Source organism: Puma concolor, chromosome B1 (assembly GCF_028749965.1).
Source record: "Puma concolor isolate L17-30 chromosome B1, mPumCon1.1.hap2, whole genome shotgun sequence".
Taxonomy (NCBI): Eukaryota; Metazoa; Chordata; class Mammalia; order Carnivora; family Felidae; genus Puma; species Puma concolor.
Genome location: NC_141670.1, coordinates 116,382,987 through 116,404,152, shown reverse-complemented (window position 1 = coordinate 116,404,152; position 21,166 = coordinate 116,382,987). Strand labels below are relative to the sequence as shown.

The 21,166-nt window shown below is 43.0% G+C and overlaps 1 protein-coding gene across 6 annotated transcripts in view; it reads left to right on the top strand.

Moving 5' to 3' along the window:
- Positions 1–21,166, top strand: part of SGMS2 (sphingomyelin synthase 2) — a 172,974-nt gene that overhangs the window by 72,187 nt on the left and 79,621 nt on the right. For 3 of the 6 annotated variants that reach the window (XM_086704443.1, XM_086704445.1, XM_086704449.1), the window contains exon 1: positions 13,893–14,458. The exons of 1 other annotated variant lie outside the window; for it this stretch is intronic. The gene's annotated coding sequence lies outside the window, so the exon portion shown is untranslated. Of the gene's footprint in view, positions 1–13,892; positions 14,459–14,492; positions 14,895–21,166 lie in introns of those variants that run through there. 2 more of the 6 variants (XM_025921874.2, XM_086704444.1) reach the window with 1 other exon arrangement.

The following is a 21,166-nucleotide window of genomic DNA, read 5'->3' as shown; positions in this document are numbered from 1 at the left end:
TGCAGCTGTGTCCACTCCAAAATAATAAACTTATAATCCCTCTCTCTGAGAGCCGTGGCCTCAAACCTGCATTTCAAGTTCATGGAGACTTCAGTCTTTATCCCTTTTCCTAGTCTCAGCCCTTCCTAGCTTTAGGGCCTCTCTAATCTGAATTCCATCGCTTCGTTCACTGAACTAAATTTATCAAGTTTTTACTTTATGTTTGACATTGTTTTAGACCAATTGTTTTCATCCTTGGCTGTACACTGAAATCATTAGGAGACCTTTAAACAATACTGTGCCTGGAGCCCACCCAGAGATTCCAATTTAAGTGGTTCAGGAATCTCTTTTCTTTCTTTTTTTTTAAATTTAATGTTTATTTATTTAGAGAGAGAGCGCATGGGCAGGGAGAGGCAGAAAGAAAATCCCAAGCAGGCTCTGTGCTTTCAGAGCAGAACTGGACCTGGGGCTCGATCCCACGAACTGCGAGAACAAGACGCGAGCTGAGGTCTGACGCCTAACCCACTGAGCCCCTAGGCATCAGGAGTTTCTAGAGCTCTCCTGGTGATTCTAATCCACAGATAAGATTAGGGACCACCGCTCCAGAGACGAGAGATACAGCAATGACCAAGAAAGTAAGGCAGAGCTCATCTTCTAATGAGTTCAAATTCTATCCCTCCTCTTCTTACTGCTTTAGTACTCTCACCAGTTTACCCTTCTACTAAACTAGTCTTCCAGGTCCTGATCCCAGATGAAACCACCCAACTGTCTCTACTCAAGCACCCGGGCATCCTGGCACAGCTGTGTTAAAGATATAATTCTGCTGATTAGCTTCATTATATATTTATGAGCTCCATCCTCAGCTTGGCTCTCAACATTGGCAAATTTTTACTTATCTTTTGCCAGCTTCCTTTCTCATTTCTGAAAGCAGATATCTCAAATCTTTCTCTCTCTCTCTTAAAACCCTATATCAAGATCCTGCCTCTCTCACTTTCAGCCATTAACTCAACCTCTTATTTAACAAAGAAAATAGTATAAGTAGTAAAGTCCTTCAGCACTCCTCCTCTCCACCTTAACATTATAGCTTTCCTCTCCTTTGTATCTTTAATTTGTCTCCATGGCCAGATCCTTCTCTGTTCTCCACAAATGTGCTCAAGTATTTACCTATTGAACCTGCTTAGAATCACTCTATTCCCTCCCTGTTCTTTCACTGACCTATATCTTGAAAGAATTCTCTGTACCTGCAGCCTCCACCTCCATTTCTCTGCTTACTGCCCCTTAATTGCAATTTGACTTCCACTGCCGTGACCTTACAGCTGTGCTTTCCACACTTTCCCATGCCGTGGCAACCAGAGGAAATTACTGTATTTACTTGAGATCCTAAGGACCCCCATCAAGGTCACTTCAGCCCCTTTCCTGGCCATGTTAGAAACTTAAGGGGCTTAGCTCACCTGCAATCGCTCATGGCTCAGCAGCCTCCCTTGTCTTACCACATGGGAAACTCTGCTTCACTGAAACTGCTCTGGCAAAGGACATCAGTGACCTCACTGACAAATGCAATGTTTGTTCCCCTGTCCTCATCCGTTCTGTAACAGAGATTATTGATCATGACGATTCTTTATTTAAAATGACCACAGTTTGGTCAAGATAATGTGGAATGGAGGCCAGGAAGTAGGTGGAGATGAGAAGAGCAGGCTACTTTCCTTTCACTGTCTCCTTGATTAAAGCCCAGTTGTTTCAGAGAACTCTGCTATCAACAGACAATGCCTGGGAATCCATGGTCAGATTATGTGGCCCACAGAAGGTCATTTGCTACAGGAAAAGAGCCCGAGTCTTCATTGACTAAACAATTGGTAAATTGTGACACTTAAGAATCATTTTGTGTATCACCCTACCCCTAGAATGCTTCCACAAATTAATTCTAATTATTTAAGATCCTAAGAATGGATTATTTGCATATTTCTGAGGAGAGGCCATTTAGGGAGTCTTTGAATCACAAACCTTAGGGTGATTTTTGTTGTATGTGTGGTTTAATTTGGAATTCTCCAGGGGCATACCTGCATAACTGCTTACCTTACCTTCATAGTGGCTTCTTTTTCTCCTAGTTACTATAAAGATAAGGTTTAGCATGACCCAAGAGCATTTTCCCACAAAAGCGACAAGGAATGTAATGTGAACAACTTGGCCACGTTTAAAACATACAGTAGTTGGTGTAGGGGAGGAGTTGGGAGGGTGATTGGTTAGGCTAAACTCTGAGGTCATTGGTCTTTATAATATGCCCTATTATGCCTATTCCCAACTGGGCTGAGGATGCTGGAGTTCACTGCCTTTAAAAATATCTTGTCATAAGGGTGCCTGGGTGGCTCAGTCAGTTGGGTGTCTGACTTCGACTCAGGTCATGATCTCATTCCCACGGTTCATGAGCCCTGCATCGGGCTCACTATTGTCAGCACAGAGCCCACTTGGGATCCCCTATTCCCCTCCCCCTCTCTCTGCCCCTCGCCCACTTGTGCTCTCCGTCTCAAAAACAAAACATTAAAAAATATATATACCTCATCATAAACCCATCTGTCATAGGTCCCAAAACTCTGTAGGGAGCTATGCTGTGGTTATTCTCCATTTGCCCTTCCAGATCCATTCTCACCCTTCTCAGCCCTGTTCTGTAGCCCTGGACCCTGAACTTTACTGACTGTATCATCTGGGCTTCCTCACCCTTCAGCTCCAGGTCAGTCACCAGCAGGAAATGTGGGGGCAGGAGGAGAGAGGTCAGGGTCACTGTTCATCTCACTCTCTCCACTCTGAATGGCTACATTCCTCCACCTGCAGCCACAGCTTCTGTCTGGCAGCCCGTTTTCACAGTGTTAGCTCTTATTGGCAATGGAAACATCTTTCCCTCCCTTCCTTTTCAGGCCCAGAGGTGGTAATGACTTCCCAGTGTGCCTGAGTGCTTCATCATTTCTTGTTTTATCTTTGTACTAGCCTCTCTGACTACATCCTTTATAAATAGCCCCTTCATTAAACTCTTTTTAGTTAATCTCTTTGGGTGTGCCAACTTTTTCCTGCCAAGACCCTGGCTATATGGGTACATGTATAGCCATTTGCCTATGGTGCGGCATTTTAGTGAATATAATTACAATTATTATTCTGTGTTTCCTCTTAACTTTTTCTGTTAATGCAATTACATCCAACTTAAATCACCTAGCATGTTTCAAAGGCTGTTATCCTACAGATGAAGGGGCAGTGGGAAGCCAGAACCCAGAAGTGGTTGGTTGACACTGGTAGACACAATTAAAGTGGGTTCTAAGCAGGTTGTCATGGGGCCCATTAGTTGGAGTGAGAACTTTTGAAAACAAATGTGAAATAAATGCATTAAATTTTAAGTTACTTCTAGGTGAAATATGATCACATTCTGACACATGTAATTCTAATGTGTTCATCTTGTTTTCCCAACTGTATTGAGAACACTTTGAAACCAGGGATATATGCTATACCTTTGTCTCCCTATAAAACCCAGCATATAGTGGGTACTTGATAAATGCTTATGGGATAGATGGACTCAAAACAGGTGAAAAGTACAACTAAACAAATGAGTAGTGACAGGTTGCTAGGTGGAGAAACCTAGAATATATATAATAAATAAGATAATCTTTTTCTTCAGATTTAATCAAAGGAAAAGTAAATAGAATGAATGAAACCAGACCAAGGAATAGATGGTTAAAACAAGGACAAGATTGGGGCGCCTGGGTGGCGCAGTCGGTTAAGCGTCCGACTTCAACCAGGTCACGATCTCGCGGTCCGTGAGTTCGAGCCCCGCGTCAGGCTCTGGGCTGATGGCTCAGAGCCTGGAGCCTGTTTCCGATTCTGTGTCTCCCTCTCTCTCTGCCCCTCCCCCGTTCATGCTCTGTCTCTCTCTGTCCCAAAAATAAATAAACTTTGAAAAAAAAATTTAAAAAAAAAAAAAAAAAAAAAAAAAACAAGGACAAGATTAATTCATGGGAACTAGCTAAGAAAGGGCAAGGGCAGGAGAGAATGAAGAATGCCAGGTTGGGGGTAGCAGTGGATGATATAATGTTAAGAAATTAAGTGTAGGGGTGTCTGGGTAACTCAGTCAGTTAAGCATCCACCTCTTTTTTTTTTTTTTTTAACATTTATTCATTTTTGAGAGAGAGAAAGAGAGAGAGCAAGCTGGGGAGGAGGCAGAAAGAGAAGAAGACCAGAATCCGAAGCAGGCCCCAGGCTCTGAGCTGTCAGCACAGAGCCCAATGTGGGGCTCAAACCCACAAACCAAAATGGGCGATCATGACCTGAGCTGAAGTTGGACACTTAACCTACTGAGCCACCGAGGTGCCCCAGCATCTAACTCCTGATCTCGGCTCAGGTCTTGATCTCAGGATCATGAATTCAAGCTGCAGATCACACTGGGTGTGGCGCTTACTTAAAAAAAATAAATAAACAGAAAACAATGGATTTTAAAAACACAAAGGAAAATGAGAAATGTTTTTAAAAATTATTAGAGTCAGTTACTTTCTTCTGAATCTTGGAGCATGCATATTCAATACTGAATGCAGACTAAGGAGCCATCAAAATTTAATTTAAGAGGATGTTGTAAGGATATAATACATGAGTTAATGTTATATGAAAGTATTCTGGATTCTTTTCAATGACATAAAAAGCAGGTGTTATTTCATGTCAAAATTATAAATTGTATATATGATATAGTTTTTAGTGGCCACTGCCTAAAAATACACTTATGACTGGAAGAATTGAAAAAGCTGAGAAGTCAAAGATTTTCATCTATCTTCTGTGTCTCTTTATCCCTGACTATATTTAGTCACTAGGAAGTAACATGTAACTTGTAACTGAAAACATGATTGATATAGTATTTATTACGTACTAAAGGTCATTGACTGGATACTTTCATATAGAAAGCACAGGATGCAATTATTACCTCCCTTCATTCTAGAAAGGGCTTGGATAACCAGGTGGACTTTGTACCTTTTGCATTAGACATCTCAGTTTGAACTAATAGCTGAAAAGTCAGATCTGCATAAAGTTAGCATGTCCTACAGCAATATCGTCCTCCTTCACATTTTAAATTAGGGGGAAAAAGTCTGTTAAAACTTGCGATTCAAGTCCCATTCCTTTTAAGAAGGGCAGAGTGGGGTAAGGTGATATAATCACATGTAGTGCCCTAATAAACGGTATGGAGGGAGGATGCGTGCACACATTCTAATTGGAAGGGAAGCAGGGGGAACAATTGAAGAGGCAGTGAATGGAGAAAGTGAGTGTGGCCTGAGAGGCTATCAGGCTGTCCAATAAGGACATGTGTCCTATAAGGAGTGACTTCCCTGCTGTGGGTACCTGTCTGTGAAGTCGGGTCTTTAGTTTGATTGGCTTAAAATTCAACTTTGCTAGAACATCAGGGTGACTGGCCCACTAGAGACTGACTCACAAGAATCATAGTCACAGAACACTCTAAACATTAGAATATAACTATTAAGCTTGTTAGTAAATTCTCTTCCCCTAGACTAGTCTGGATGAGTGACTCACACAGGGAAGGAGTTTGGGAGTAGAATGGTGGGGGATGACCCTTCCTCTTGAAAAGGAGCCTCCAGTCTCCCTGAGGAAGCTGGTTAAAGTTGAAGTGCCCTCCATCCTCCCTTCCCTCCCCCCTCTCACCCAACCCCAGACAGTCTTGTGATTCCCATAGGCCCTTCTGAGATGGCATGATCCCAGGTTGAAAATTATGGCTAGTGCTTCTTTAATAAGAGTGCAGTTTGCTCAACAATAAAGGGAAAAAAGGTAGAGAATCATTACCTTGAGGTGGAATTTTCCAATTTTTTCTCAATATTCAAATCATCTCAGACACTGACTTAAAATGGTGTCTGGAATCCCTCCCCTGAAGATTCATTAAGTGATGGGTGGGCTTCACACGATGACGATTGTTACAAAACTGGCAAGTTTGGGCAATGCTGCTCCAGGCTCATCTATCTGGGAATCAACTCATTGTCATCTTTTTTTGTTGTTGTCGCTCCTGCTGAATTTTCTAAGGAACTTTTTCCCACTACCTTCCAGGAGACTCTCGGAACTATTTCTGCCATTTCTTTTCTCATGTTGTCCCAACAATTATCCCTTTATGGTGGAAGTGAAGTGAGTGTCATACAATAAAAAAAAAAGCAATCTCAACATTAGCCAGTCAAGCAGACCCCAGAGGTTAGATCAGCTCTTACTTTTAGTTCAAGTACTATATTTCAAACGACCAGATTCTTCCAAGTGATGGATATTTGGTACTGTTCTCTTTAGCCCAATCCACTCCTGCTCCATCCACAGCCATGCCCTATCCTAGTTGACTCCATGGCTTCCTATGTTGATCAGTAAAGTGTGCCCCCCCCCCCCCGCCAACTCCACCCCTACCGGATCTCTCTCTCTCTCTCTTCCCAAGAAGAGCTGCTCAGTATTTTCAAATCTAGTTTCTCCTGCCTATTTCCAAAACATTGTCATGATTTGTCACTCATTGTGAAGTCTATCTAAGTGCAGGTGATTAGGGGCCAATTTGTGGATTTTGGATCCTGAAGGAGGAAAAGGAGAGGAGCAGCGGTCCTTATAGTAGTTTGGCCTCGGAATGGAATAGCCAATATAAAATGAGACCATTTGCACTAAGATTAATCTCCTCTTGACATATCTCCAGAACTCTATTACGCTAAATAAGTATGTCTCCATTTCAGCCTTGAGTTATATTACACAAGAATACCTTTTACTACCTTGGCTTTGGGAAAGGGTCAAGCTGTCAGCTTCAGAAAATGTAGGCAGTGGGTTTAGGGAGAAAATCTCCCCCAACACCTGCCTATTCCATCTCCATACATATTTCCATATACTTATTTCTATAATACTCTGTGACTTATTTCCCCGATGTCTCTGACTCTAACCCAAGGCTCCCTAAACCCTTCTCCTATATCCTCTGAAATACCTACTTTATGATCACAAATTCTCTTATCTGCTCAATCATGTCTCTGAATCTCCCCCATATCTTTTGGCCTTACGTGAAATCTAGGGACATGCTTTCCTTGAAGCCTATCAAGGATATCTGATTATCTTCTCACACTGTACATCCCTTGGAGTTGAAAGGTGAAGGCTGTGTCTCTTTGATTTCTAGATTTATGTCTGGACTGAGATTATGCCAGGCTTTCGTAAAGTGCCCTGCTTGTTTGAAGCGTTCACATCTTTTCTGCTATCCTCTTCCTCTCTTCATTCCCACTTATTAATTGTTTGGCAGCTGATTTACAGTCTTCTACTCCTAGTCTGGCCATCGTTCCGGGTAACTTCGGCAGCCATGAGAATTGCTCTTCTAGTGCCCTGTACTCTTTCTCTTCTCCCTCCCTCCACCTCAGCCACCCACTCACAGCCACGTTTCAGGCCCTGCCATTGCCCAAACTACTCAGATAAGTAGTTCATAAGTCTCACCACCCAATCTCTTGTGCTTCCAACTTTTTCTGTCTCTTACCCCTGGTTCACATTTCTGCCATGTCTCCAGGATCTCTAGGCCACTCGTCCTTTTTCTTGTCCCTTCTGCATCAGCCCCCTCGTAGTGGCTATAAAGGCAGAAATAGTTCTGAGTGTTTTTGCTTCTCCCCCTGACCTTCTTTTATTCCCTAGTCCACTACTCCACTGACACTATCCTAGACTCCCTCCCTCCTTGCCTGTCTATCCCATCCACCACCCCCATTCTTGGTGCCCATGCCCTGGTGTCTGAACACTGCTGGAGAAGGACATTCTTGGTACCACTGCGGCCTGACTTGAGTCTTCAGTAGCATCTGCCAAATTTATATTTTTCTAGTCAGTTCACATTCCTACTCTGCAGTGTGGTGACTTCAGACTGTTTTCATTCTTTCTAAAACCACCCACCTCTTCCACTTCCTTATTCTTAGTTGACTATGTCACCTTAGGGTCAGCAGAATGGGCCCCCAAATTGTCCCCACCCTAATTTCTGGAACCTGTGAATATGTTACATTACATGGCAAAAGGGACTTTGCAGATGTCATTAAGATTATGGGCTTTACCATAGAAAGAGTATCTTGAATTATCCAGTGGGCCCAATTTAGTCATGAGCCCTTTAAAAACGGAGACCTTTCTCCAGCTGAGGCAAAGACACGTGGCAGAAGTCAGAACAATTTTAAGTGTGGGAAGGGTTCGGCACTCCATCGTTAACTCTGGGGCCGATGCCTCTGGCTGCCAAGGGTAGCCCCCCAGCTGACAGCCTGCAGGGCAACAGAGGGCTTGGTTCTACAACCAAAGGGACCTACATTCTGCCAAGGGCCTGAATGAGTTTGGAAGCTTCCCAGAGCCTACTGATAAGAGCCTATCCTGCCAACACCTTTATTTCAGCCCCAGAAAACCGGGAGCTGGGAAACTCAGCAGAGAGTTTGGAGGGCTTCTGACCTGCAGAACTGTAAGCTAATATTTTGTGTTGTTTCAAACTCATAAGTGTGTGATTTGTTACAGCAGCAACTGAAAACTAATACCCACCTCTGAACTCCTAAAGAAATGGAAGAATAGAAAGCAATGATTTCAACTTCCTATAAGCAATCTACAAACATGAGTCCCATGCTTCTTTTTTCCCTTTCCCCTCTTATATTAGAGGAGCTGTTCCTTCTTGCCTGTTAGGCCATTCCTTCCTTCTGTGTGGTGGGTACTATCTTCTCCTGACTTCTCCTGAACCTTGACTACTGATTATCTTCCCCATTGTCTCTCTCCTCATCTCCTTTACTGATGGCTTCCCATCAGCATTCAATCAGTTGTAGATAAATTTTAGAACGTTTTCATCACCCCAGAAATAAAACTTACATCCATTAGCAGTCACTTCTCATTTCCTACCAAACCCAAGTTGTATTTTATAAAGCTATTTTGTAATGCTTTGGAACCCCTATAGACTAGCACTCCAGGAAGCCAAGTAAGCTTCTACCCCAGTCAGCCCCCTGCCAACCCCAGCTCTTCCTCACTCCCACTCATTCAGATTCCACTCCATCTTGGCATAATCATCCCCCCGTTGCCCACCCCGGTTAAGGCAACAACCCTGTGTCACCAAATCCGTGGACTTTTTTGGTCTTTATTTTATGTGCTTTCTCAGGAGCATTTAATGTAGAGTTTCCTTAACATTAGTTTCCTTAACATTACACTCTCAGTTTCCTTAACATTGCACTGTCCTACTTTTCTTCCTAGTTATGTATTTTCACCCATTTGCAGGGTTCTCCTTTACCAACCCTCTAATTTTGGGCCCTCTCTTGGACTCTTCTCTTCTTACTCTGGATACTATTTCCAGGCCATCTCATTTTTTTTCCCCCTTAGGATCTACATGCTGACTATTCTAAAATTTGTCTCCAGATCATACCTCTTTTCTGAGTTCCAGACTAACATCATCAGGTGCCCACTTGACATCTCCATTTATACCACCCACATCTCAAACTCCTTTTTTAAAAAAAAATTTTTTTAATATTTATTTTTGAGAGACACAGCATGAACAGGGGAAGGGAAGAGAGAGAGGAAGACACAGAATCCAAAGCAGGCTCCAGTCTCCAAGCTGTCAGCACAGAGCTCAATGTGGGGCTCAGACTCACAAAGTGTAAGACCATGACCTAAGCCAAAGTTGGATGCTTAACCGACAAGTCACCCAGGCACCCCTTCAAACTCCTTTTTTAAAAATCATTCTCTGCCTTCACGAACCTGTTCCTATCTTGGCATCCCTTGTCTTGGTAAAGGGCACCACCATCTACCCAAGTGCTTAAGCAAACAAAAATGAGTTGGAGTCATTTTTGGTTCCATCTCCATAGCGCATCAATCTGCAAATTCTGTTCATTCTACTTCAAATCCACTGTACTTCCTGCAATCCCATCTACCATCGCAGACCATGGCCATTCTGCACCTGGGCTGCTGCAAAGCTAGGAGCTGCCCTCCTACACCCTCCCCGTCTTCCTCTAGGCCAGAGGCAGATGGACAATGATATTAAGTGTGGCACATAGTACCTTTCATTTTTCTGAAGACTCAAAACACTTCTATTTAATGTAGAACATTTGCACACATAGTATAGTAGTACTAATATAAACAAGGTAGTCTAAGAGTTTTCATTGATAGAAAAATGAAAAAATATTATACTAACCCCCCAAATTAACAGACTACCAGATTGAGACTAAGTTCAACAACACATACATGCGGAAGCATATACGATTTTTTGGCATACCATAGAGCCACTAATACGATAATTGTGAGAAAAGGATACAGATATAGTGCTAAATTTTTAAAAATCAGAATAAGAATTCTCTGTATGATGTTGTTGAAATTATCTTAACAATAGAAATTTAAGGAAAGGAAATTAGACACCAAAATGTTTACAGTGCTTATGTTTTTCACTTTTCAATTGCTTTAGAATATGATAATGTTACAATTTTTTTTAAAGTTTAAAATAAACATGTGTTTAAAACTAAAAAAATGTAAGTATTGGGGCACTTAGGTGGCTCAGTCAGTTAAGTGTCTGACTTTTGATTTCAGCTCAGGTCATGATCTCATGGTTCTGAGTTCCAGCCCCGTGTCAGGCTCTGCACTGATGGCTTGGAGCCTGATAGGGATTCTTTCTCTCCCTCCCTCTGTCCCCTCCCCCTGCTTGTGTGCACATGCGCATGCTCTCTCTCTCTCAAAATAAATAGACATTAAAAAAAAAAAGTGGGACACCTGAGCGGCTCAGTCAGTTGAGCTATGGACCCTTGGTTTCAGCTGACGTCACGATCTCGCTGTTTGGTGGGGCTCTGTGCTGACAGTGCGGAGCCTGCTTGGGATTCTCTCTTTCTCTCTCTCTCTCTCTCTCTCTCTCTCTCTCTGCCCCTCCCCCACTCATGCTTACTCTCTAAATAAATAAACTTTTAAAAAATTCTTTAAAAAAAAGTTAAGTATTGTTAAATGAGAAGAGTTATATCTGTGTAGGTGAAATTTATGGAATAGGTGTCAAAAAGTGTGTACTTTGAAGCCAAAAATTAATGCTTTATGCCCTAGTGATGCCACTTACTTGGGTGTGATCTCAGGAAAATGATAATCTCTCTTATCTTTGGTTCCCTCAAATGCAGAGGAAGGCATTGCGAGTACCTAACCTCAGATTGTTGAAGTATTTACATTTTATTCATTGTTAACATATGACAAAGCAAATTATTCATCTTAATTTCCATGTTTTGAAAAATAGTGACTTGTCCTCACAGAAAGAGGATTAAATGAGATAATACAGCTAAAGCGATTTGCATAGTCCCTGGCATATAGTAAGTACTCAATAAATGGTAAATATTTGGCCTTTGGATGGGCCTGGCACTAAGTGAATATTTGAAATTCCAAATCCGAAAGGTGAACAGCCTTAATCTCTAGTTGTTCTGGGTGTCATTGTCTCTCCAACTAGACTGTAAACTTCCTATGCCGTGGACTTACATTACTGTCTTCTAAGTTCTAATACTGCTTGTGTTGAACAATAGTCCAAAAATACAAGTTTCTCCTTCACACTCTGCCTTTCTATATCTCACTATTGAGAGGTAATATAGTTTGGTTCTGAAATTTTTCATGGGAGTGGTGTTTGTTTCACAAAAATGGGGTGTGTGTGTGCATGTGTGTGTGTGGTGTATTTTCCCTCTGCTTATATTTTTCACTGCTTATACCTGTCACTAACAAGGACAGTTTTCTGAAGTCAGAGCCTATGGGACTATTTTATTCTTTTGTCACCTACATAATATCCCATAACATGGAGTCACTTCACTATTGGTTTGTTCCTTAAGGCTTATTCATTTGTTTATTTCACTCATTGACTATTACATGCCAGGCACTACACGGGATCCTGGGAAAATAATAAATAATACTGTAATAAACATTCTAACGCAAAATTTTTTAAAGAAACTTTCCCATTACTGACACCTATGTTTAGAAGATGCACATGGTGATTCTGAGATAAACAATGTGGGCACAAAGTATGAACTTAATAAACATTGTTGGTTGAGTCAATGTTAGATATGTCCAGAGTAAGAGTTAGTATAAGAGGAGATAAATACTGCAAATGTTTCCCTAACTTAATCAGTATGCTTTATCATAACAAAGAGAGATCTATAAAATGTTATTTGAAGTATGCACTAGTTTAGAAAAAATTGACAAGAACATACTGGTCAACCGTTCCTTTCCCTTAGAGCATTCAGCACTATAATTTTTGTAATGTGACTAACCAAGGACTTAGTCAACTTTGATACATTGTAAGAACAAAAAGTTAAAAAAAAAAAAAGCACCTCTTTCTGTGAGGACAAGTCACTATTTTTCAAAACACAGAAATTAAAATGAATAATTTGTTTTCCCATATGTTAACAATGAATAAAATGTAAAAACTTCATGCAACTCAATCACAATTATACTATTATGTTCACTGGAGGATATTTAAGTGAATAATAATATGGCCTAATTATTTATTTTACAATATTTAAACTGAGGCACAGTAATAACCACAAATCCAGAACTATCCATTAAACAGCTTTCTGGGAGCACCTGGGTGTCTTGGTGGGTTAAGTGTCTGACTTCAGCTCAGGTTTATGATCTGGCGTCGGTCGGTGAGTTGAACCCTACTTTGGGCTCTGTGCTGACAGCTCAGAGCCTGGAACCTACTTGGGATTCTGTGTCTCCCTCTCTCGCTGCCCCTCCCCCACTTGTGGAGGCGTGCGCTCTCTATCCCTCTCTGTCTCAAAAATAAATAAACATAAAAAAACAAAACAAAACGGCCTTCTGTAAAGAAAGTGATCCTCCCCTGATGGAGCTGCGGGATTTACATCATGTAGTAAGACAGACGGGATGGCAGGCTTTGTTATGAATTTTTTGAGTTTATCTTTGTGCATAGGCCCAAAAGTCCACAACATCATTTTTTGAGATCTGTAGAAAACCTTATTTGTACATATCTCCATAACGTCCAGATATTTGAACTTTATAAAGTAGGGAATCAGTGGGATATTCACCCAAACTTGCCTGTGGCTACACATTTGAATCTAGTCCCAGGACATCCAAACTTCTGATGAGGTCTGTCTGTGATTCTCCACAAAAACTGTTGGTTTGAATTTCCATTTACTTTGACTGCATCCTAGCAAACCAATCTATTTGCTATTGTCTTCTGGGCAAAATGCCTAGGCTTTGTAAAATTGAAAATGAATTCCTCCTGAAAAGGAAAAATAAACCCAAGGAAAATTAACTTCAATTGTTGGTGTGCTCTTCTGGGTTCTTGCCTTTCTGCAGCTTTAAGTGAGTGCATTTTTCACAACAACGATGCTGAAACTTTGGTTAATTTCAGGAGCAAGTTCATTTGGGGGAAGCTTCTGTAGTGGAATCTTACAGTTGTGTGTTTTGGAACAGCCCTGTGTGTTTATTGTTGTTGTTGCTGTTGTTATTGTTATAGTAGTTTTTAATTATCATAGATAAATGATTGTTTCCCTACATGATTTCTGCAATGGGCACCTAGAGATGCCTCTGGATTATTTTGGTTGATTATATGTAATCACCCATAAGGCAATGCAAATTCTAAACATAATTACCCTGTCCAGAAGTAGAAATGAACATAAAATATTTGTCATTTAAATTCAATGAAGATTTGGCCAATTCTAATTCATCCTATTTAGACTCTGAGACTGCCATTGTTTACTTTGAAAACTGCCCAGCAGGTGTATGAATAGCAACTCCAAGAAACGTAGAGCCTTGACCATTTTTAAGAAGGCAACACCCCTTCTAAAAACATATCTGCTGAGCTCATCAAGGAAACCACTGGGCCGCCTTGTGCTCCAAAAGCTGCGGAAGAGCGCAGCGCTCACTTGAGCAAAGAACTACTCAATGTTTATTTTGGTTACGGTCTCTTGTCCTTAAAGAGAAGCAAATCAATTAACAGGACAGATGACACGGCGGTTAGTCACCGAGGGGAAAGTATTATTAGCCTCATTAACTTGGAGCACCCTTCCAGCTCACACCTAGAGTTGGCCACCGAGCGGACCTATTACTGACACAGCCAGGCAACCTTGCGAGGTTTGGAAACCCACTTCTTCGACCTAGGCCCGGGCACCAACCCTTCGAATAACCGCTGACGTCCCCAAGCCCACTCACACCCACGTCAGGAAGCAGTTCCTGAAGAAGGCGAGGCACGGGGTGGGAGAATCCCTTCCCCGCCCCATCCTTAAAAGTTGCTGGGAGCGGCACCCAAAGAACTTTCCCAGATTGATCTCTGTCACCGCTCAAGGAGGTCTGCTCCGGGCCCTCAGGCTTTCCGCCCGGAGCCAATCGGCCGTGCCTGCCAAGCCCCTCCTTCCCAGCACCTTTAATGGTTGAGAGAGGGGAGGGTCGGCTGGGGTTTTCTTCTTAAGAAGTCGCACCGGTTTTTCGAGCTCCGCTCTGCGCCTGGAGAGCCACAGCAGCGGGAACGGCCGCTGCCACCACCGGGCCGCGGGTGAGTCACTGTTTGGAAATGGAGTGGGCGGGCGAGGGTGTGAGAGAATGAATGATGTCAGGAGCGCGCAGGGCGGCGGGCGGGGAGAGCGGGCCGCCGGGCCGCGGTAAACACCGAGCGCCGCGCCGCGCCGCGCCGCGGGCCGAGCGGGCGGGGAGACCCCGCCCTCGGCGCGCACGGAGCCGTCCTCGGCCGCCGAGCCCGGCCCCGTGCTGCAGCGCCGCCGGGAGCGGCCTCGGGGGCGGCGGCCGCGGGAGGGAACCGGAGAGCGGCTTCCTCGGCGGGGCCGCGGCGCGCACGGCGAGAGACCCCGAGCAAACTTTCTAGCGGCTTCGGTCCGGGGGTGGCTGCGGCAGCGGGCTCCGTCCCCTGGCCGATCCCGCCCGGGAGCCGCCGCCTTCGGCCGGGAGCGTCGGGAGCCCCAGGCTGAGAGCGGGTGAGGAGCGCCCGGAGGGGCCGGGGGAGGAGACCGGGCTGAGAAGCCGCGCGACGGACGCGGCGCGGGGAGGGGGAAGGTGGATGGCGAACGCGGACGTGGCTCTAATTCGGCCCCCGCGCGCCCCGCCCCAGGGCATCCTTCTCCAGGTTTTGCCTGCTAGGGGGTGCGTGTGTGGCCGAGTCTCCCAGCTCTGAGCATTCGTCTCATTCATTTGCAACCATTTCGGGTAACTCGGTCCTGGCGTTGAAAGGACACAGATTAAACCGTGCATTGTCCAGAACCACTCCGGAGGGCAGGACTGAAGTTCAGGAGGTGGAGGAGGGACTGTCTTGTTCTTTTCTGAGAGCCACTTACTGACGACGTGTGGACAGTAACAGTCCAGCCCTGGGCTGCCCTCCCTGAAGCCTTTCAACGGTTGGCATTCCCGAGTTACTTGGCTTAAGGAAAGGGAGGGTAGGTTTCTCAGCGCAGATGGGTGGGAGTGGACGCGTCTACCTCTCCGAGATACGGATCGTCGTCAATAACCCGCGGCGACCCCTTGAAACAACTCAAATGTTCTGCAGTCTTTTCTTTCTGTTCATCAGTCTTGGCCATTCTTCTGTTTCATCTTGCTTGCTCTAATATGACCTCAAAACGTTTTGACGTTTATGCTAAATTTTGAAGACATTCAACTGTTTAGTGACCCCAGGTTGGGTGTGGATTTTGAATTTGAACTTTTCAGATCGTTGGTGTCGCTCGTAGTCTCCTCTACTAACGGTGGGTTCCCAGTCACATTAAACACTCTGAAGCAGTAAAATGGGACTATAACTACAGATGAGAATAATGAGGGTTAAAGCAAGAAAGACCTGTCATAATGTATGGCACAACTCAGACCCCAACAAATTGTGACTTTATGTATAAATAATAGTGTGTTTGAGTGCTGGATTGGGTGATAACCAGTGAATTGCCACAGAATTTCCTGCTCAGTAAACTTGGTGGGCTGTGGTCTAGCGTGAGAAATCCTTTGGCAAGTTCCTCAGATCTTCAGGAAGCTAAACCTTTCATTGTGGATACCTGACAGGTTTTGGTTGCCACCCCATTTCAGGGGAATTGCTTGTTCACTGTTTAAACAGAGCCAGAGCAACGGCTGAAACTGACAAACCTAGAATTTGGAGGAAGACTGGACGTGTGGAAAACTCTAACTTTACTCTTAACTCCCCCCCCCCCCCCACCCCCAAATAAGCAGTGCAAAATTCTCATGGTCCTTTCCTTAGTTTGCTGCTAGCCTTACTTCAGGGTAGTCTTCTGGTTGAAGTGTTGTTTTGCGAGTTAATATTTAATTTGGTTTCTTTAGTTTTCATTTTTAAGTAAAGCTGGTTGACTTATAAACCTGGAGGGAAACACTGGACACCTTTGGGCTGCTGCCTCCTGGTCTCCGTTTCTCTTCTGGGATTTTATAAAGCCCTGGGAAGTATTTGGAGGGATAGGAAGTATTTACTTGGGTGATATTGAAAACGTTTGTTCTTAACCATATCTAAAACGGCTTTTAGGGTCAAAGGTCAGGGGGAATTTTTCACACCACATGATGTAGAATGGTCTTGGGCTTTGGAATCCAGGAGACCTGAGGCTATATGGGTGGTAACCTGACTCTCCCTATTTGAGCAAGTTACTTAAACTGGGATTTTCCAGATACTTTAAACAATATATAGGGGAAAATAAAAATAATCTTACATCTATTAAAATAGACAATAGAATACAAATGAGAACTTTTTCTTATTTTTTTGTTTATTTATTTTGAGAGAGAGAGAGAGATAGCATGAGATGGGGAGGGGCAGGGAGAGAGAGAATCCTAAGCAGGCTCCACACTGTCAGTGCACAGTCCAATGTGGGGCTGGAACTCGCGAACCGAACCGTGAGATAATGACCCAAGTGGAAATCAAGAGTCCATGGCTTAACCAACTGAGCCACCCAGGTGCCCCTGGACTTTTTCTTTTTTAAAGAAGTGACACTTTGAAGGGAGTTTTGTTTTGGGGGGAGGGGGGTTGACAATTACTAGACAGTTTCAGACTAGAGTAGCCTACGTACCTTTATCTGGCTATCTTATGGGGGAATTGAAGCCTCTAACCTGAACTGTCAGACATTTATTCACTTCATTCAGTTGGTGAACATTTAGTGAACAGATACTCTATTCCAGTCACTGTGCTAGGTACTGGTGATGCTAACACGAAGGAGATTTTGTAACTGTCCTTGAAGCTTACAGTCAGTACAGAGCATCCCTTGGCTTTGAAAATAGAGGGGGAAAGAAGGAGCCAAAAAAGAGGAGACAGTGGGGAATGGGGAGGAAACAGAAAGAGACTAGGCTCCCATAGGCTGCCTCCCACTGGTAATAGCAAGATCCAGTGGCTTTCTAATGAGTCCTGAAATGGGGCTCATAAATTCGTAAGAGGCTGAACAATGCAAGTATGCCTTCCTTTGTCCAATAAAAATATTATAGGCAAGTTTGGCTGTTAAATTAAGTAATTTTAAGTGAACCCCAGAGCAAACTGTTTTAAATGAAATCTGAAGGGTAAATTCAACTCAACCAAGGCTTATTTACTGTGAGCAAAGCTCTATGGTAGGTTTTTAAGAAGATGATTTCTGTGTGAGAATATTCCAATTTATTTAAATTTCCCCCATATGATAAGTATATTACTTATGTAACTTTAAAAGTACAGATAAACAAACCAGCCATCACTCAGAAAATCACTTAATACTATATCTTCAAATTTTTTCACCCTGTGAACATATAACACAAAGAGCTAATGTGTATTGAGAACACTGATTATAACTTTCCTGAAGTTGCACTGCTAGAAAGTCATTCTCTACAAAACTGAGTTTGTTCCCTATACCTTATTTTCTAACTTGCTTTTTTCCTTCAAATATGGACGTCTTTATCACTAAAATACTCTTACAGCAGCTTTTATAATTTTCTATTATATGGCTGCATCCCAGCTGAACCAATCGCCTATTTTTGGACAGTTAGTTTGCTTCCAGTTTTTACTATTTTAAGCAACTCTGCATTAAGTATCCTTCTAGCTATGTCTATGAGTATATAATCCATGATCACTTTAGTCATTTTGCATTTTAAAAAGTGAATTATAATGTTCAATTTAGCTGCCTTTTTTTTAATGATATTCAGAATTAGAAAACTTTCTCCTCTCTCTTTAAAATTTAAGAGTTTTAGTTTCTGTGTTCCTTTAGTGTTTCTCATAAGATTTCAGCAATAGGATCAACATTCTCTGTGGAGCTGCACAATAGGTCAGTAGCTCATTACGCAAGGGATTTATCTGATGAAAACAGAACACACAGGCTTTCTTAAAGAGCTATTTGGGCTTGTATTTTGTTGTTCGCTGTAAAGCTAAAGTTTTGTGGGGAAATATAGCAGAATGGAGCAGTGCTAATTTTGCCTGGTAGCTCTCTGGAAGAAATTCTGCTTCTACAATTTGCCTCCTCCATTCCCAGTAGGATGACCAAGTTAAAACTTTCAGTCGTTGCATTTAGCAGATTTATCACTACACTAGCTTTAAGACTAAGCACCATCACTTTTAAATAGGTCACCTTTTAAAAAACCTTATGTGTTTGTTGTTTGATCTCTTGAAAAGCATATCATTGGTAACACATTTTTGGGTTGATTTAACGAAAGGGCAATAAATTTCCACTAGCTAATTTTCATTATAGGTATAAAGCATTTCTTCATTTATGCATTCTCATGTTTTATTATTCTATCATACCCTCTTTGCTACCTGGAGTCAGCATTTAAATTTTGCTGTGGGTTTACATTTGCATTTCCAATGCCAGTTACTCTGTTCTTATGGTTTTAATAAAGGATGTTAGATTATGCATAGTGTTCAATTTAGCCTTTTCTTTTTTTTTTAATGTTTTATTTTTTATTTATTTTTGAGACAGAGAGAGACAGAGCATGAACGGGGGAGGGTCAGAGAGAGAGGGAGACACAGAATCTGAAGCAGGCTCCAGGCTCTGAGCTGTCAGCACAGAGCCCGACGCGGGGCTCGAACCCACGGACCGTGAGATCATGACCTGAGCCGAAGTCGGATGCTTAACCGACTGAGCCACCCAGGCGCCCCCAATTTAGCCTTTTCATACAGAAACTCAGATCAGTTCTAATTTCTATCCATGACTTTTCTAGGATGAAAATATAAATAGGGTAATCTGTTATTTGCTGGTTAGTTTTCCCTGCTACCAAACCCTAACTTGATGATTTGCTGACAATTTAAGATTCAGCTTTACAATTTTGTTTCGTAGTTTAATCATGGCACTTAAAACTTTCAAACCAAATTTGGCACATTCTTAGATTTTTTTAAAAAGAAGCATTAAGTGGATTGAGTGTTGTACTGTTAAAAAAGAATAAAACAACATATTAAAATTGTTAAAGAGGAGGTAACAAATTCAAAGCCAAAGTGTCTGAAAAGAAAGCCAGGTACTAAAAGTCAAATCAGGTGAAAGATTCTGGAAGGACCCCTTCAGGTGAATGTCACTTCTTTGCCTGGTACTGTCTGTGCTGAGGTTCATTTATAGTGATGCACTTCATCTGTGGAAAGAAAGATGCCCAGATGTCAGGGTTAGCCTTGGGCAGAATTGGGAAGGAGCTGAAGTACCCACCTTAGGGCATCCTTGACTCTTAAGTTTATTTGGCTGTACTTGTTTCACGAAGAAAGTGTTCAGTGAGTGTCTGAACAAAGGTAAATTGCTCTCCAATTGAAACTGTGGAACTGGAGGCATCATATTTATGGAAAATTGGGGGAGAAGTGTCTACCCCTGGAATTTAATTACCTCCTTAAAACTTTTTTAAAGTTTATTTATTTTGAGACAGAGAATGCACAAGCAGGTGAGGGGCAGAGAGGAGAGACAGGATGCTTTCTGTGCCATCAGCGCAGAGCCTGATGCAGGGCTCGAACGCACGAACTGTGAGATCCTGACCTGAGCTGAGATCAAGAGTCCGGTGCATAACCGACTGAGCCACCCAGGTGCCCTTGCCTCTTTTTAAGATGATTAGAAATGCAAAATACGTGATACGAATTAAACTCTTGAAAAGCTGTTCCTCAACTGGGAAGGAGCTGAAGAGAGGGGTAGCCCTGGAGATGGAGAGACAACTGCAGAGACCAAGATGGAAATGTGCTAGAGGCCTGCTCAGGGTTGGCTCCTCCTCTTGGAACTGGGGTCGTGCGTGACCCTGGAGCGTCTGGCCTGGCAGGTGTGACAACATGTGTCAGAGGCCTCCTTGGCCTGTTTTGCCAAGGAGAACCATTCTGGGAAGGCACTCTTAACATACACTTCACTGGATGAGTTAAGGATCCTTTTCCTTAACCTGGGAATTACTTTAAGTAGGTAATCTGATCTAATACCTAGAGAAAATGAGAAGGAATGAGTTTTTATTTAGGGGTAGGGATGCCAGTCAAAGAAAGACTATATGGTTTTGGATCATGGACCACTTAGTGAATTGAGGGGCCGTGGAGGCATACCTTTAGATGGCAGCCCATGTCCAAAGACAAGTGGAGACCTCTCCGGAAGACACTTGCAGCAGTAGTTGAACTTGAAGCCAGGCCTTTGACACAGAGCTTGTCCTCTAAGCTTCCTCACACCCAGAAGCTGGAGCTAATCGGGGAAAATAGTGATGGTTGAGTAATGGCAGATACTCTGAGATAGCATTTTTTCATCTACCCTAGAACCACTCTCTTCATCTCCAGACTGCCCTGCAAAACAGAAACTGTGCTGTCTCCACTGTGGAGGTAGGGAAGCCATTTTTAGAAATGTTAACACACTCAAGACCACAGAGCAAGGGTTTGAAGGGAGGGCCGGCTGATTCTAATGTCCCACACTGCCCGATATCCCTCCAGGCTTTTTGTAATCTTTTCACTGGCTTTGGAAATATGGCAGTTTTTAGGGAGTGGATATTTTGATACGGGATTGTATGTTTACCACCCCATCTGCTGGGATGCTTCTTTGGTCTCAGCTGACCTCAGGTCATGAAGTAACACCAGAGAGATGAACACACACAGGCTTAGACCCACCTGGACAAGTGCAGCTGTGTGAAATATATGGTCTTGTGGCCTCCTAAAGAAAGACACACTCATCAGGGAGGATAGTGGGGTGTCATGAATCCCAACACCACCCCTCGCCACTAGGTGACCTTGAGCAGCTTTCTCAGATGAACCTCCATTTCCCGGCTATAAAAAGGGAATAAAATATTTACTTCAATAAGGTGACTGTATGATGTATAAAACTTTGTGAGC